At 48.2% G+C, this 17,110-nt stretch overlaps 2 protein-coding genes across 5 annotated transcripts in view; one reads left to right on the top strand and one right to left on the bottom strand.

Annotated features, from left to right (window-relative positions):
* Positions 1-17,110, top strand: part of SH3GL3 (SH3 domain containing GRB2 like 3, endophilin A3) — a 223,483-nt gene that overhangs the window by 205,839 nt on the left and 534 nt on the right. The gene's annotated exons all lie outside the window — the stretch shown is intronic.
* Positions 15,677-17,110, bottom strand: part of LOC134931984 (lamin-L(III)-like) — a 123,348-nt gene continuing 121,914 nt past the window's right edge. The window contains exon 12 of the mRNA XM_063925949.1: positions 15,677-17,033. The gene's annotated coding sequence lies outside the window, so the exon portion shown is untranslated. The remainder of the gene's footprint in view (positions 17,034-17,110) is intronic.

The raw sequence follows: 17,110 nt of genomic DNA, 5'->3' as shown, positions 1-17,110 counted from the left end.
GGAACTGGAAGCTCTGCCTCTGTGTATGCCTGAGAAATAGTTATTCGAACGCATCTAGATAGTGTAGGACTTGTTTGCAGGCTAGTCTCTTTCGTAAAATCTGTATAGAACAAAAAGTATCCGATCTTCTTTGAGGTTTGGTTTGATCCAAATAAATTTGAAGTGCTCGAACATCCAGCAAGGCGTCACCTGCCATGATGGTGGAGGATCGAAAAGCGAGCACAACAATCTCCTGATTGATATGAAACCTGGAGACAACTTAAGGGAGGTAGCCAGACCTAATTCTGAGGAGAGTCCTATCCTGGTAAAAAAACAAAAAGGGGGGGAGGGGGGGAGGCGCCATGATAACGCTCAAAGGGCAGACACCCTGCGTGCTGATGCAATGGCAATAAGGAAGAGTCTTCCACATCTTCAGATCCACAGATTCCAAGGCTTCAAATGGTGAAGTCTGTAAGACCTGAAGCACCATAGACAAGTCCCATTGGGCCACCGGAGGGACAAAGGGAGGTTGTATCCTGAGAACTCCCTGAACGAAGGTACGGACATCAGGTATAAAATCAATCTTATGTTAGAACCATACTGAAAGGGCCAAAACTTGCACTTTAAGAGTCACCAAATGAAGTCCCAGATCCAATCCTAGACCAGGACTCTTGCATCCCTTAAGGTTTTAGGATCATGACTTCTAGTTGCACACCACCTAAAGTACGAGTGCCATATTCTTTATTAAAGCCAGGTTTGGGTGTAGACATGGACCCCGAGTCAACAGATCTGGCCGTAGAGGCAGTCCGACAGGCTTGTCTTCTGAGAGACCCTAAAGGTCTGCAAACCAAGTACATCTCGGCCAATGTGGAGCTATGAGGATCACTGTGCCTCCTTCCTGTTTTAGCTTGTGAAGCACCCTCAGAAGGAGTGATACCGGAGGAAAGATGTAAGCCAGACTGAAATTTGAATGTACTGCCAAAGTATCCACAAAAAGCAAATCATAAAGTTTAGAGCTGCTTGACAGAGACTCTCCTGTTTAAAAGGTGCATCAGGCTCTTGCCGGCACCAAACGAAAACTGGAGAGCCTGGGGCATAGGAGAGGAAGGCCCAGTGCATCCTGGGACCTGAAAGTTTAACAGTTTGGTGCCCGGTTCTCGTCAAACCACCTATACCCCATGGTAGATTCTGTAAAGCCTTTAGACCAGGGGTGGGGAACCTTTGGCCCTCCAACTATTGTTGAACTACACATACCAGCATGCCCTGCTACAGTTTTGTTATTTTGCCATGCTAAAACAGTTGTAGGGCATGCTGGGATGTGTAGTTCAGCAACATCTGGAGGGCCACAGGTTCCCCACCCCTGCTATAGACCCTTAAGAAGAAATAGGGGGAACCTCAAACCGGTTTTTCGCCTTGTTTTCCAATACCAGCCAAGGCTGAGCGGTCCAGGGCTGGTTATTGAATTGGGAGGGGGACCCCAACCTTTTTTTTTTTTTAATGAACTTTCTCTAACGTCCTAAGTGGATGCTGGGGACTCCGTAAGGACCATGGGGAATAGCAGCTCCGCAGGAGACTGGGCACAACTAAAGAAAGCTTTAGGACTACCTGGTGTGCACTGGCTCCTCCCACTATGACCCTCCTCCAGACCTCAGTTAGATTCTTGTGCCCGGCTGAGCTGGATGCACACTAGGGGCTCTCCTGAGCTCCTAGAAAGAAAGTATATTTTAGGTTTTTTATTTTACAGTGAGATCTGCTGGCAACAGACTCACTGCAGCGAGGGACTAAGGGGAGAAGAAGCGAACCTACCTAACTGGTGGTAGCTTGGGCTTCTTAGGCTACTGGACACCATTAGCTCCAGAGGGATCGACCGCATGGAACCGGCCATTGATGTTCGGTCCCGGAGCCGCGCCGCCGGCCCCCTTACAGAGCCAGAAGCAAGAAGAGTCCGGAAAATCGGCGGCAGAAGACATCAGTCTTCACCAAGGTAGCGCACAGCACTGCAGCTGTGCGCCATTGCTCCTCATACACACTTCACACTCCGGTCACTGAGGGTGCAGGGCGCTGGGGGGGGGGCGCCCTGAGCAGCAATAAAAACACCTTGGCTGGCAAATATATCACAATATATAGCCCCAGAGGCTATATATGTGATAAATACCCCTGCCAGAATCCATAAAAAAGCGGGAGAAAAGTCCGCGAAAAAGGGGCGGAGCTATCTCCCTCAGCACACTGGCGCCATTTTCTCTTCACAGTGCAGCTGGAAGACAGCTCCCCAGGCTCTCCCCTGTAGTTTTTAGGCTCAAAGGGTTAAAAAGAGAGGGGGGGCACTAAATTTAGGTGCAATATTGTTTATACAAGCAGCTATTTGGGGGAAAAATCACTCAGTTATAGTGTTAATCCCTGCATTATATAGCGCTCTGGTGTGTGCTGGCATACTCTCTCTCTGTCTCCCCAAAGGACTTTGTGGGGTCCTGTCCTCAGTCAGAGCATTCCCTGTGTGTGTGCTGTGTGTCGGTACGGCTGTGTCGACATGTGGGATGAGGAAGGTGAGGTGGAGCAGAGGCCGATAAATGGGATGTCGCCCCCTGTGGGGCCGACACCAGAGTGGATGGATAGGTGGAAGGTATTAACCGACAGTGTCAACTCCTTATATAGAAGGCTGGATGACGTAAAACAGCGGTGGGACAGCCGGCTTCTCAGCCCGCGCCTGCCCAGGCGTCTCAAAGGCCATCAGGGGCTCAAAAAAGCGCCCATTACCTCAGATGGCAGACACAGATGTCGACACGGAGTCTGACTCCATTGTCGACGAGGTTGAGACATATACACAATCCACTAGGAACATCCGTTACATGATCTCGGCAATGAAAATGTGTTACGTATTTCTGACATGAACCCAAGTACCACATAAAAGGGGTTTTATTTTTGGGGAGAAAAAGCAGCCAGTGTTTTGTTCCCCCATCAGATGAATGAATGAATGAAGTGTGTAAAGTAGCGTGGGTTCCCCCGATAAGAAACTGGTAATTTCAAAAAAAGTTACTGATGGCGTACCCTTTCCCGCCAGATGATAGGTCACGTTGGGAGGTATCCCTTAGGGTGGATAAGGCGCTCACACGTTTGTCAAAAAAGGTGGCACTGCCGTCTTAGGATACGGCCACCTTGAAGGAGCCTGCTGATAAAAAGCAGGAGGCTATCCTGAAGTCTGTAAATACACACTCAGGTTATATACTGAGACCTGCAATTGCCTCAGCATAAATAGTGCTGCTGCAGCGTGGTCTGATACCCAGTCAGATAATATTAAAACTCTAAGACAGGGATAATAGTTTGCTAACATAGAGCATATTAAAGACGTCGTCTTAGATATAAAGGATGCACAGAGGGATATTTGCCGGCTGGCATCCAGAATTAATGCAATGTCCATTCTGCCAGGAGGGTATTAGAAACCCGGCAGTGGACAGGTGATGCTGCCTATAAAAGGCACATGGAGATTCTGCCTTATAAGGGTGAGGAATGGTTTGGGGATGGTCTCTGGGACCTCGTATCCACAGCAACAGCTGGGAAGAAAAATTTTTACCTCAGGTTTCCTCACAGCCTAAGAAAGCACTGTATTTTCAGGTACAGTCCTTTCGGCTTCAGAAAAGCAAGCGGGTCAAAGGCGCTTCCTTTCTGCACAGAGACAAGGGATGAAGGAAAAAGCTGCACCAGCAGCCAGTTCCCAGGATTAAAAAATCTTCCCCCCGCTTCCTCTGAGTCCACCGCATGACGTTGGGGCTCCAGGGACCAGTGGGCTTGCCCACAGGTGGATCCCTAGGTTCTGCAAATAGTATCACAGGGATACAGGCTGGAGTTCGAGGCGACTCCCCCTCGCCGTTACCTCACATCAGCCTTGCCTGCTGCCCTCGGAGAAAGGTAGTACTGGCGGCAATTCACAAGCTGTACTTCCAGCAGGTGAAATCAAGGTACCCCTCCTTCAACAAGGCCGGGGTTACTATTCCAAAATGTTGTGGTACCGAAACCAGACGGTTCGGTGAGACCCATTCTAAAATTGAATGCCTTGAACACTTATATACGAAGGTTCAAGTTCAAAATGGAATCGCTCAGGGCGATTATTGCAAGCCTGGAGAATTTCATGGTATCACTGGACATCAAGGATGCTTACCTGCATGTCCCTATTTACCCTCTTCACCAGGAGTACCTCAAAATTGTGGTACAGGATTGTCATTACCAATTCCAGACGTTGCCGTTGGTCGGTCCCCGGCACAGAGGAATTTACCAAGGTAATGGCCGAAATAATTATCCCGTACTTGGACGATCTCCTTATAAAGGCGAGGTCCAGGTAGCAGTTGTTCGGCGGAGTAGCACTATCTCGGGAAGTGCTACAACAGCACGGCTGGATTCTGAATATTCCAAAGTCGCAGCTGGTTCCTACGACGCGTCTACTGTTCCTGGGTATGGTTCTGGACACAGAACAGGATAAAAAGGGTTTCTCCCGGAGGAGAAGTCCAAGGAGTTGTCGTCTCTAGACAGAGACCTCCTAATACGTATACAGGTGTCGGTGCACCAATGCACGCGAGCCCTGGGAAGGATGGTAGCTTCTTACGAAGAAATTCCATTCGCCAGGTCCCATGCAAGGATTTTCCAGTGGGATCTGTTGGACAAGTGGTCCGGGTCGCATCTTCAGATGCATCGGCGGATAACCCTGTCTCCAAGGGCCAGGGTGTCGCTGTTGTGGTGGCTGCAGAGTGCTCATCTTCTAGGGGGCCGCAGATTCGGCATACAGGACTGGGTCCTGGTGACCACGGATGCCAGCCTTCAAGGCTGGGGGGCAGTCACACAGGGAAGAAACTTCCAAGGCTATGGAAAAGTCAGGAGACTTCCCTACACATAAATATTCTGGAACTAAGGGCCATTTACAATGCCCTAAGTCAGGCTAGACCCCTGCTTCAACACCGGCCGGTGCTGATCCAGTCAGACAACATCACGGCGGTCGCTCATGTAAACCGACAGGGCGGCACAAGAAGCAGGATGGCGATGGCAGAAGCCACAAGGATTCTCCGATGGGTGGAAAATCATGTGTTAGTACTGTCAGCAGTGTTCATTCCCGGAGTGGACAACTGAGAAGCAGACTTTCTCAGAAGACACGACCTCCACCCGGGAGAGTGGGGACTTCATCCAGAAGTTTTCCAAATGATTGTACACCATTGGGAAAGGCCACAGGTGGACATGATGGCGTCCCGCCTCAACAAAAAGCTACAAAGATATTGCGCCAGGTCAAGGGACCCTCAGGCGATAGCTGTGGACGCTCTGGTAACACCGTGGGTGTACCAGTCGGTGTAGGTGTTCCCTTCTCTGCCTCTCTTACCCAGGGTAATGAGAATAATAAGGAGAGGAGTAAGAACTATACTCATTGTTCCGGGTTGGCCAAGAAGAGCTTGGTAACCAGAACTCCAAGAAGTGATCTCAGAGGACCCATGGCCTCTGTCGCTCAGACAGGACCTGCTGCAGCAGAAGGCCTGTCTGTTCCAAGACGTACCGCGGCTGCGTTTGACGGCATGGCGGTTGAACGCCGGATCCTGAAGGAAAAGGGCATTCCGGAGGAAGTTATCCCTACGCTATTTAAAGCTAGGAAAGAAGTGAACGCAAACCATTATCACCGCATATGGTGGAAATATGTTGCGTGCTGTGAGGCCAGGAAGGCCCCAAAGGAGAAATGTCAGCTAGGTCGATTTCTGCACTTCCTACAGTCAGAGGTGACTATGGGCCTAAAATTGGGTTCCATGAAGGTCCAGGATTCGGCTCTATCGATTTTCTCCCAAAAATAGAACTGGCTTCACTGCCTGAAGTTCGGACTTTTGTTAAGGGAGTGCTGCATAGTCATCCCCCGTTTGTGCCTCCAGTGGCACCGTGGGATCTCAACGTAGTGTTGGATTTCCTGAAGTCGCATTGAGTTGAGCCACTTAAATCCGTGGAGCTACAATACCTCACGTGGAAAGTGGTCATGCTGTGGGCCTTGGCGTCGGCCAGGCGTGTATCAGAATTGGCGGTTTTGTCATGTAAAAGCCCTTATCTGTATTTTATATGGATAAGGCGGAATTGAGGACTCGTTCCCAATTCCTTCCTAAGGTGTATCAGTTTTTCATGTGAACCAACCTATTGTGGTGCCTGCGGCTACTTGGGACTTGGAGGATTCCAAGTTTTCTGGACGTAGTCAGGGCCCTGAAAAATATATGTTTCCAGGACGGCTGGAGTCAGAAAGACTGACTCGCTATTTATCCTGTATGCACCCAACAAGCTGGGTGCTCCTGATTCTAAGCAGACTATTGCTCGCTGGATCTGTAGCGATTCAACTTGCACATTCTGCGGCTGGACTGCCGCACCCTAAATCTGTAAAAGCCCATTCCACGAGGAAAGTGGGCTCTTCTTGGGCGGCTGCCCGAGGGGTCTCGGCTTTACAAATTTGCCGAGCTGTTACTTGGTCGGGGTCAAACACTCTTGCAAGAGTCTACAAGTTTGATACGCTGGCTGAGGAGGACCTAGAGTTTGCTCATTCGGTGCTGCAGAGTCATCCGCACTCTCCCGCCCGTTTGGGAGCTTTGGTATAATCCCCATGGTCCTTACGGAGTCCCCAGCATCCACTTAGGACGTTAGAGAAAATAAGATTTTACTCACCGGTAAATCTATTTCTCGTAGTCCGTAGTGGATGCTGGGCGCCCATCCCAAGTGCGGATTGTCTGCAATACTTGTATATAGTTATTACTAACTATAAGGGTTATTGTTGAGCCATCTGTTGAGAGGCTCAGTTGTTATCATACTGTTAACTGGGTATAGTATCACGAGTTATACGGTGTGATTGGTGTGGCTGGTATGAGTCTTACCCGGGATTCAAAATCCTTCCTTATTGTGTCCGCTCTTCCGGGCACAGTATCCTAACTGAGGTCTGGAGGAGGGTCATAGTGGGAGGAGCCAGTGCACACCAGGTAGTCCTAAAGCTTTCTTTAGTTGTGCCCAGTCTCCTGCGGAGCCGCTATTCCCCATGGTCCTTACGGAGTCCCCAGCATCCACTACGGACTACGAGAAATAGATTTACCGGTGAGTAAAATCTTATGCCTGCACAGATCATACTGTGCAATGTAGCTCTGCCTATTATTATATACATTTTGTTGTGTGCGTTGCAGCTGGTCTGCTAAAGATTAATAGAGAGTGTATACAATCCTTTCAGCAGATGCAGATAGGAGTCTGCTGAAAATTTGGTCACAAAAAGTGTGTATGCATAGATTGGATGTAGAATCTGCGACCAGGTCTGCAGTAGGATTGTATGGACAGTCTGAACGGCTGTTGGACAAGTGTGCACCCAGGTTAAGGCTGTACCAAAAAGCAGGTAGGAGCTGGTCGGTTCCTGCCCCCCTCCTCCCACCTTTACACTCACTGGAAAGTGTCATCTCCTCAGCCCTGAAGATGTGGATCTGCTGTGTAAGATTCAAAAGAGCGGTAGCCCATTGTAGCCTATGGGCTACACATTGCGTGGCTGGTCGGACAGAGCGTTCCCTTGGACGTGTCCTCTGTTCTTGTGCTGTCTGGCAGACCGCACATGCGCAGCACCCCTGGGAGCAGTCACAGCACATCACACGGACAGGATCCTTTCAGAGCCCTTAAACCTGCAAGTGCTGATGAATACATCAGGTCGATGTGATAGCAAATTGCAATGCGATCCTGAGTGGTAAGATCCCGCCTAGATCACATTGAATATGTAATCTGTGATAAATGGCTCCCATAATCTCTTACCAGACTTGCATGTAGGATAAGGCTGCCATTCTGTTTTCAGTGAGTGATGTGCGAAGTAGATGTTATAATGTATTGTGGGCACTGTAATGTCACATATTATGAATTGGGGCACTACAAAGTGACAACATTAACTGAGGTGCCGTGTGGCATGTACTAGGGCACTTCAATAGGGATAAACATGATTAACCACTGCAGATAGGTGCCTCTGGAAACATTGGGGTGGGGGTCACTTAAAATTTTGCTATGGGGCAAACGAGAGTTCTGTACCCCTAGATGTGGGTATTTTAAAAATCTGTTTCACGTTAACGTTTCAGTGTTTAGTACCATAGATGGCCAAAGTTTTAGGTTTGCAAAATTGTATCATGCTTACATTAAAATGTAGTATTTGTGTTTATTCACCAGAATAAAGTGAATAGTTATGCAACAGTCAGTGTTTGTTTTGATGTCTTATAGTAAGTTAAGGAGGCAATCACTGTCCAAAGGTAAAGTTTGATGCTAGTGTCTGTTCCTAGACCTCCACCTGCCTACCCCATTTCCTGCTATCAAACCCTAACCTTTCCTCAAGCTCCAAGGATGGGCTGGTCGCAGGAAAGGGATAGTGACAGCACTGGAGCAGCAGAGGAATGATCCAGGTAGTAGGCAAGGTGGGTATGACTCCTTGCATTTTTACTAATTCCTCCAATCCCAAAGTCCAAGTTTACATTTAAGTTGTATGGGCAAGACAGTGATCAAAATGTATGATTAGTGGTGGATCAAGGGCGACAGGATAATTTGAGACACTTCAATAAAAAACAATTAATGCAATAATAAAATTATACTAAACAAATACAATTCTTGATGATGTAATTTGTACAGGATTTCCAAACGTAGTGATTTCTCCCGGTTAGGGAGTCGTCTAAATATGTACATGGAAAAACCAGAACACAAGAAGAAATACAATGTGTAGTATTGTTTTAAGTTAAAACAATTCCCCCTTGTGTTCAGAAAACGAAGGGTAGTGATCCAGTTTTTTGTGATAGATGACAGGCCTGGATCTCGCCACCACTGTATTAGAGAAATGGTCGTACCGAAAACTCACTTGGAGTATAAGGTGCAAATATACATAAAGGTTTCTTTCTGCTGTGGGGTACACTGGGCTCCACAAGGATTAACATCGGGGTGTAGAGTAGGATCTTGATCCAAGGCACCAACAGGCTCAAAGCTTTGACTGTTACCACGATGCACAGCGCCGCCTCCTCTATAACCCCGCCTCCGTGCCATGCAATAAGCAGGCAGTCAACAGGGGAGCTGCCTTTTGCAGCCCGTTTATAGCTTAATTTAAAGAAGTTAAGAAAACTTTCAAGACTTCAAGGGCTGCAGCGTTTAATGTCAGATAGACAGACATACTTTGCTGCAGCTCCATCACCCCCAGCGGCGCAGTATACTCCCACGCCCTGGTTCCCGGGTAACTACAGCGGAGGCTCCGGTGTTGTTCTGGTTAGTCACACACACACACGCGCCGCTGCCCTCCACGATCACGTGGCCGCAGGTACATGGGGAGGTATGGGGTCTCTTTGGCCGCTGTTTGCAGGTGGGGTTTTTTCCCTCTATTAAAACCCCATTTTCAAAGCCCGATCGCCCGGTGGGGAAGCAAGCAGGGGGAGAAGGCCTAACCTGTAGCCCCTCCCCCAGCCCCAGGGTGGCATTTCTGTGAATGTTCCCGCCCTGGAGCTGCATTTCTCACCCTCACTCCCTGTCAGCTGCCATCACATCGGAGCTGAGCTGTTCCTGGGACTGCTGGGGCAAATCCTCCTCTGTAAAGCTGCCTGATCGCCAGCGCTGTGCATTTTACAGGACACTTAACTAACACTGTCCCAGTGACAGGTAGAATACTTAAGAAAGAGTGCATACATTCAGGGCTGTGTGGGTACAAACGCCCTGTGGTATACATCCAGTATCTACTGTGCTTTGTTATATCTATTGTTGACACATATAGCTTTACTGAGTATTACTTTGTATTGCTAGTCCAGTGCAGTTTTATGGTGCATAATTTCTGCTTGGTAAGCTTGTGACAATCTGTGTGTGTGCGCATGTAGCTGCTGCGTGGCTGCCATATTGGGTACTTCACTCAGCGTGCTACTCTTATATTCCTATACCTGAGGGGGCTAAGTGTATCAGGTTTTCTGTATAATATAGGATTTTTTTTCACAAGATATACTTGCTGTGTATTTTTCCTTGTGATTTATAGTCACCATATATCTCTTGGATTCCCGGTTTGTGCTGACACAGTCACACTTCACTGGGAGTTCTAGCTAGGTATATCGCTGCTAAGAATTGTGCCAGGTTGCCTAATATTGTGCTCATTATTATGTCAGCTACATGATACAACGGAACTGGAGCTTCTCCCACATTGTGTGGTGGTGATGCCACAAACGTGTTGGAGGAAAATTTGGCAGCAGAGAGTTCATGTTCAGGGGGTTCCTTACCCCCCAGTGGGTTTGTAGCACCGGGGGCAACAAATGACTCACCTTGGGCTACCTTTTCCACGCTGTTAAACACGCTTGTAACTAAATTGGTGGCCCCTGTGGGACCACCTGTGCCAATGCAGCAGTTTATGGTCCCTGCTATTAATCCACCATGGGCAGATCAAATCTCCACTCAGTTACAGCAATTGAACCGGTTACTGACTAAATCTAAGTGTCACTCTCGCCCGCCTAAGACGTCTTCTAAACGGACCATTACCTCCTCTCAATCCACTGCTGTCCCAGACATGTCCTCTGAGGAGGATGGTGCATATACTGATCCCACAGACACTGACTCAGATGTCTCTGATGGGGAAGGGAAGTCATTGGTGGATGTCCCTGATTTGATTGAGGCAATTAGGCTCATTCTTCAGGTGTCTGATGATCTTGGGCCTGAGGCTGTCTCTAAAAAGCCAGATAGATTTAAACATAAGAAGGTGGTTAAGCAAGTTTTACCTCATTCTCAACACCTGGCTGACATACATCAGGAATCCTGGGAAAATCCGGGGACAAAATTCACACCAAATAAGAGGCTGTTGGCTCGCTATCCTCTCTCTGCAGAGCTTTGTAAAAATTGGGAAACTCCTCTGCCTGTAGATGCTCATGTGGCACGCATGGTAGTTTCCTCTGCTCTGCCAGTAACTACCATCACCTCCCTTAAGGAACTGCCGGATAGACGTATGGAGGGTTGTTTGAAAGCGATTTACACCCTAACGGGGGCTGTGCATAGGCCAAGTATTGTAGCGACATGGGCTGCTGAAGCTGTTAAGGCGTGGGCTCAGAAATTAGAGGCGGAGCTGCCTTCTAATGCTTCTGAGCATGCTCGACAATGTCTCTCATATATTTCCACGGCTTCTCTATACCTTAAGAATGCAGGGTTGCTGGCGGCCAAGACTGCTACTACGTCCGTCTTGGCCAGACGTATCTTTTGGTTGAGATCGTGGTCGGTGGATATGGATTCCAAGAAAACCAAGGTGCTTCCTTTCAAGGGAGATATTCTCTTTGGAGAAGACCTCAATAAGATTGTGGCTGATCTGGCTACTGCTAAAACAGCTTGCCTCCCTGGTATGGCTCCTTCCGCACAGAAGGCTAAAAAGTACTTTCCCTCTGCCTTTTCGTCCTCCAGGTAAAGCAAATGGTCAGGCGTACCCAAAGCAAGCTTATGCTTCCAGACCTGCAAAGCCCAGACCAAAGTGAGCCTGGGCTGCCAATCAGCCTGCTTCCAAAACTGATAAGCCTGCCACATAACGGGGCGGGCTTCCCTCTGGGAAATTCCAGGGTGTGGGGCCGACTTCTAGGTTTTGCCCAGGAATGGTTGAAGACCACTTCAGATACCTGGGTAAGGAAAGTCGTCACTCGAGGTTATGCCATACCCTTCAAAAATCGTCCCCCTCATCAATTTTGCCTGATAGATGTGCCTCTAGACCCGGCAAAAGCAAACGCTCTGCACTCGGTGGTACATTTCCTCCTGACCACAGGAGTGGTAGTACAGGTGGCTCTAGCTCAGAGAGGCAAGGGGTACTATTCACCACAGTTTCTAGTCCTGAAACCAAACTGGTCCTCGCAGCCCATTTTCAATCTGAAGTCCTTGAACAAATGTGTGGGTCTCGAAGTTTTGTATGGAAACGCTGCGCTCTATTGTTCTGGCCTTGGAGCCTGGCGACTATATGGTCTCCCTGGACATACAGAATGCCTACCTGCATATTTCCATTGCAGTGTCTCATCAGCAGTGCCTGAGGTTCGCAGTGGGCAACCTTCATTACTAATTTCGGGCATTACCCTTTGGTGAACACTCAGGGAGCCGTTGTCAAACCAAAGTAATGGCGGTCATGACGGCTTCACTTCGCCGTCAAGGGGTCAGGATACTAACGTACCTAGATTTGTTGATCCTGGCAAATTCCCCAGAAATTCTCCTGTGTCATCTAGATCTGACGGTCCAGGTCATGACAGCCCACAGGTGGCTTGTCAACTGGAAGAAATCGTTCCTGCTTGGAGCATGGTACACCTGGGAGCGTTATTGGACACTCACAACCAGCAGTTGTTCTGGTCTCAGGAAGCATCGAATCCTGTCCTGAAGTTTCAGGACTTTCTCCTATCTCGTCCGCAAGTGTCGATTAATTCGGCAATGCAAGTGCTAGGTCTCATGGTGTCAGCTTTCGACATGAAGTTGATTCTGTCCAAGTGGGACGGCCTGCCTCACCGGATCAGATCTCACATGATCTCCTCCTCTCCGGAGGTCCGCCTGTCACTGAGCTGGTGGCTTCCGGACCAACGATTGAGCAGGAGCCATCCCTTCTGGATATCCAACTGGGTCCTGCTGACGATGGACGCCAGTCTGAGAGGTTGGGGCGTGGTGTTGGAACAACTCTCTCCAGGGTCGGTGGAGCGAGGAGGAGTCACTACTCCCGATAAACATTCTGGAACTGTGGACAGTGTTCAATGCATTGACAATGGCCCAGCATCTGATATAGAACAGACCTGTTCAAGTACAATCGGACAACACCACCACAGTGGCGTACATGAATCATCAAGGCGGCACTCGAAGCCGCATGGCAATGAGGGAAGTATCACGGATTCTTCAATGGGCAGAACGCCATCTGCCGGCCATATCAGCAGCGTTCATTCCGGGCGTTCTGAACTGGGAAGCGGACTCTCTGTCGTCAGGACGTACACGCCGGAGAGTGGAGCCTCCAGCCAGAGGTGTTTCAACTTCTCGTGGACACGTGGGGCTTTCTATATGTGGATCTGATGGCGTCTCAACACAATCACAAGGTTCCGGTCTTCGGAGCAAGGACAATGGATCCTCAAGCAGCATTCGTGGATGCTCTGGCGATTCCATGGAACTTTCCGCTGCCGTATGTGTTCCCTCCGGTGTCACTCCTGCCCAGAGTAATACGGAAGTTCAAGCAAGAAACCTACTTCTGGTCGCTCCAGCGTGGCCCAAGCGGCACTGGTTCTCCGATCTACAGGGCCTCTCGTTGGATCATTACCTTCTACTTCCAACGACCAGACGTCCTTGTGTTTACCAGGACTTAGCCCGTCTGGCTTTGACGGCATGGGTCTTGAAGCTTCCGTCCTGAGGGCCAAGGGTTTTTCTGAGGCGGTCGTTCAAACTACGTTGAAGGCCCGTAAGCCTGCTTCTGCTCGGATCTACCATAGGGTCTGGAATGCTTACTTTACTTGGTGTGCGTCTCACAATCATGACATTTTCAAGTTTAGTACGACAAAACTATTGGCCTTTCTACAACAGGGCCTAGACTTAGGCCTGCGTCTGGCCTCCCTCAAGGTACACATCTCTGCCTTGTCGGTTTGGTTTCAGAGAAAGATTGCTGCCCTACCTGATGTACATACATTCACTCAGGGCAAGCTGCGGATTCAGCCTCCTTATGTGCCACCTGTGCCCCTTGGGATCTGTCTGTGTTTTGGAGGCCTTGCAAGAGTCTCCATTTGAACCTCTTGTATCTGCTGACCTTAAGTGGCTTTCCCTTAAGGTGCTATTCTTGCTGGCTATTGCTTCAGCTAGAAGGGTCTTGGACTTGGGTGTCTTATCCTGTAAGTCTCCCCATTTGATTTTTCACCGTGACCGGGCGGTTCTTAGAACTTGGCCAGGTTATTTACCCAATAGGTCGAAGGAAGACACCTGGTTAAGGTGTCTTCCTTCCACCTTAACCAGGAGATTGTGGTTCTGGCCTTTAATTCTCCTGAGTTGTCTACCAAAGGTCGGTCTGTGGATGTAGTACGGGTTCTCCGTATCTATGTGAAGTGAACTTACTCCATTAGGAAATCCGATTCTCTTTTCATGCTGTTTGGTTTACACAAATGTGGCTGGCCTGCTTCCAAGCAGATACTGGCCAGATGGATTAGAATGGTGATTGCACATGCTTATGTACAGGCTCGTCGTCTGGTCCGTGCTACCATAAAAGCCCATTCTACTCAGTCGGTTGGACCTTCTTGGGCGGCCCAGCGTGGTGCGACCCTTAAACAATTGTGCAAGGCGGCTACGTGGTCCTCAGGGAACACGTTCATTAGGTTCTAGGCCTTTGATACTTCCGCCTCCCAGAATGCTTCCTTTGGACACCCGAGTTCTTGTGCCCGCTACAGTGCGTCCCCTCCCATAAGGAACTGCTTTAGGACATTCCCGATGTTAATCCATGTGGAGCCCGGTGTACTCCGCAGCAGAAAACGAGATTTATGGTAAGAACTTACCGTTGTTAAATCTTCCTGCGAGGTACACTGGGTTCCACAAGGTGCCCACCCTGACGCACTTAGCTTCTTTGAGTTGGTGTGGCATAGCCGCTGACACCCTCTCCTGTGGTGAGTGTGTGGTGTAATTGGCTACGAGTGATTGTCGTCTTTGGTACCTGCTACTGCATTGGGCTGGTTAACGAAACTGAGCTCCTGTGCACGGAGGCGGGGTTATAGAGGAGGCGGCGCTGCGCATCTTGGGAACAGTCAAAGCTTTGAGCCTGTTGTTGCCTCGGATCAAGATCCTACTCTACACCCCGATGTTAATCCTTGTGGAGCCCAGTGTACTTCGCAGAAAGATTTAACAACGGTAAGTTCTTACCATAAATCTAGTATTTATACCAGAAGTTCAGAATCAGATAAGCCAAACCACAAAATTGATAGAAATAATGCTGCGTACCCAACTCACTTGTATCAGAGACGTGCAGTTAGGGGAGGCACTGCCTCCCCTGTCATTAGTGGTTAAAATAATACAAAGAAGATAATTATGACACATTCTGTGTCATAAGTATCTGCTTTGTATTATACTAACCATTTTTACTTTAAAATTAGGTTTGGGAGGCACCAATAGCGGTGCCTCCCATTGACAATTGGAAAGCTGCGGGAGCAGGAGGGCAGGGCCAAGCCATGGGCAGTAAAAAGCCCATTGAAAATAACATGCCCCTGTCAATCAAGCAGATGTGATTGGACAGCAGATCTGTCACTGGTGATGGATCCGCAGTCATTACTGGTTGGGCAGCGGAGGTGCGGCGTTAGTATGTCATGAACCCCGCACCCACCGCCACTAGGTGGGCGGGGCATAGCACTGGGGGCCCAGTGCTGGTTGTTGCTCGGGAGGGGGGATTCCATTTTTTTTTTCTGGGGTCCCGACTGAGTCATTCCAGCCCTGGGCTGACTGGTTTGGGGGAAGTTTAATGCGATGGCAGCAGGACCCCACATTGCGTGTCCCCCCTGCTATGGCATTACTCCACCTGGCTGGTTCAGCCTGGTGCTGGTTTTGTTTTAAGTATGGGGAACCCCAATCGTGTTTTTTTTTTTTTTTTCCTACATTGGGGTGGGGTGGGAATCATCCAGTGCCTCACCAGGCACTGACCCTACCGCACGTCACTGACTTGTATAGTGGTTGGTGTTCCGTGTGTAACGGTTTCTTTTAAAAGCATTCCCACACAGGATGGTCATGGTAAAAGCAAATTTATTCCAAATCACAATTCCAATACAATAAAATAAATAAATAGGTACATTCCTAAGACGATCCATCAGCAAAGTTCAATGTTCCAGTCAGATGTTAAAACTAAGTGGAAAGTATGTCAGAGTCAAAACAGGAAAAAGGTCCAGACTTAAAACCTGAATCAAAACTTTAGCATACCTCCATAAGGCTGGAATTAAGGGTGAGATGTACTAAGCAGATATAAAAGTAGATAAGTGAGCCAGTGGAGAAGTTGTCCACGGCAACCAATTAGCTGCTATGTACACTTCTATAGTATGCAAATTATAAATGTTACGTCACTGCTGATTGGTTGCCATGGGCAACTTTTCCACTTTTATCACTGCTTAGTAAATCTCCCCCAAAGCCTCTGGAATTGTCCTAAAAGAACCCAATGGTCTCAGAACTTCAGCACCAATGACGTTTCGATCCCTGCAGGATCTTTTTCACGGTGAAAGGATGAATGTGGGCTGAGGGGATATTTATACCACATGACAGGAAATGATGCAGAGTGGAGCTAGTCTAAGTGCATGACAGGAGATGATTTTATTACCTTAAAAACATGTATCATATGTGTTAAAGCCTATTACATGTAAATAAACATGCTTAAATGGATTTAAAAAACATATGACAAATAACGTTTAGTGAAATAAAATCATTGATTCCACTGTATGTGGTGGCAGACCAGAAGCTCCGCGTTTCACGCCTCCCGGAAGTGATCATGGCCATTGTCAGAGGCAGTGGTACAAAACATTATGCATCTGCCTTCACATTGGCAGTGACCACAGTGCGCACCCTGCCACCGGGATAGAGACATACATGTCTTCCTGGAGGCAGTGGGAGCGCTTTGTGCGATACCATGCCGGCGGCAGAAGTGACCTCACTCCTGGAATTCCATGCATTCCACCTGGCGCAATGGAACGCACAGGGTGAATAGAAGGATAATGAATCAATTGGGGGACTACAGTACATAGGAAGAAATAAAACAATGGGGAATATATCAACAATATGGGGTTATAGATTGGCTGTAATGTACATAATTAGGGATCATGAATTTTAATAAGTGAAGGTAAATGGTGATTAGTTACAGAAACCACTTAAGCTTGAATTCTGAATTAAGACCTCCTGGGATCATAGTGTTCAATTTCAAGATCCATTTCAGCTCTGCTCTGGCTAGATTGCCTTCGACTTCTGTATCTTTCCAATTTGATTTGATATGTTGTATACCAATAAAGGAGATGGTGATAAAGTTATTTCTAAGTCTGGATAGCACTGTTAATTGCAGTAAAAGCATTTGCACATTCTTACAGCTTCAGCTGAAAATTGAGCTGCAAAATATTTAGTTCTTAGATTAGTTATTTATTAAGCTTAATTAAAAGAGCATGGCTTAATTGGTTACATACAG

Source organism: Pseudophryne corroboree, chromosome 6 (genome assembly GCF_028390025.1).
Source record: "Pseudophryne corroboree isolate aPseCor3 chromosome 6, aPseCor3.hap2, whole genome shotgun sequence".
Classification (NCBI taxonomy): domain Eukaryota; kingdom Metazoa; phylum Chordata; class Amphibia; order Anura; family Myobatrachidae; genus Pseudophryne; species Pseudophryne corroboree.
The sequence above is the reverse complement of the archived record's forward strand: the minus strand, read 5'-3'. Positions and strand labels throughout refer to the sequence as shown.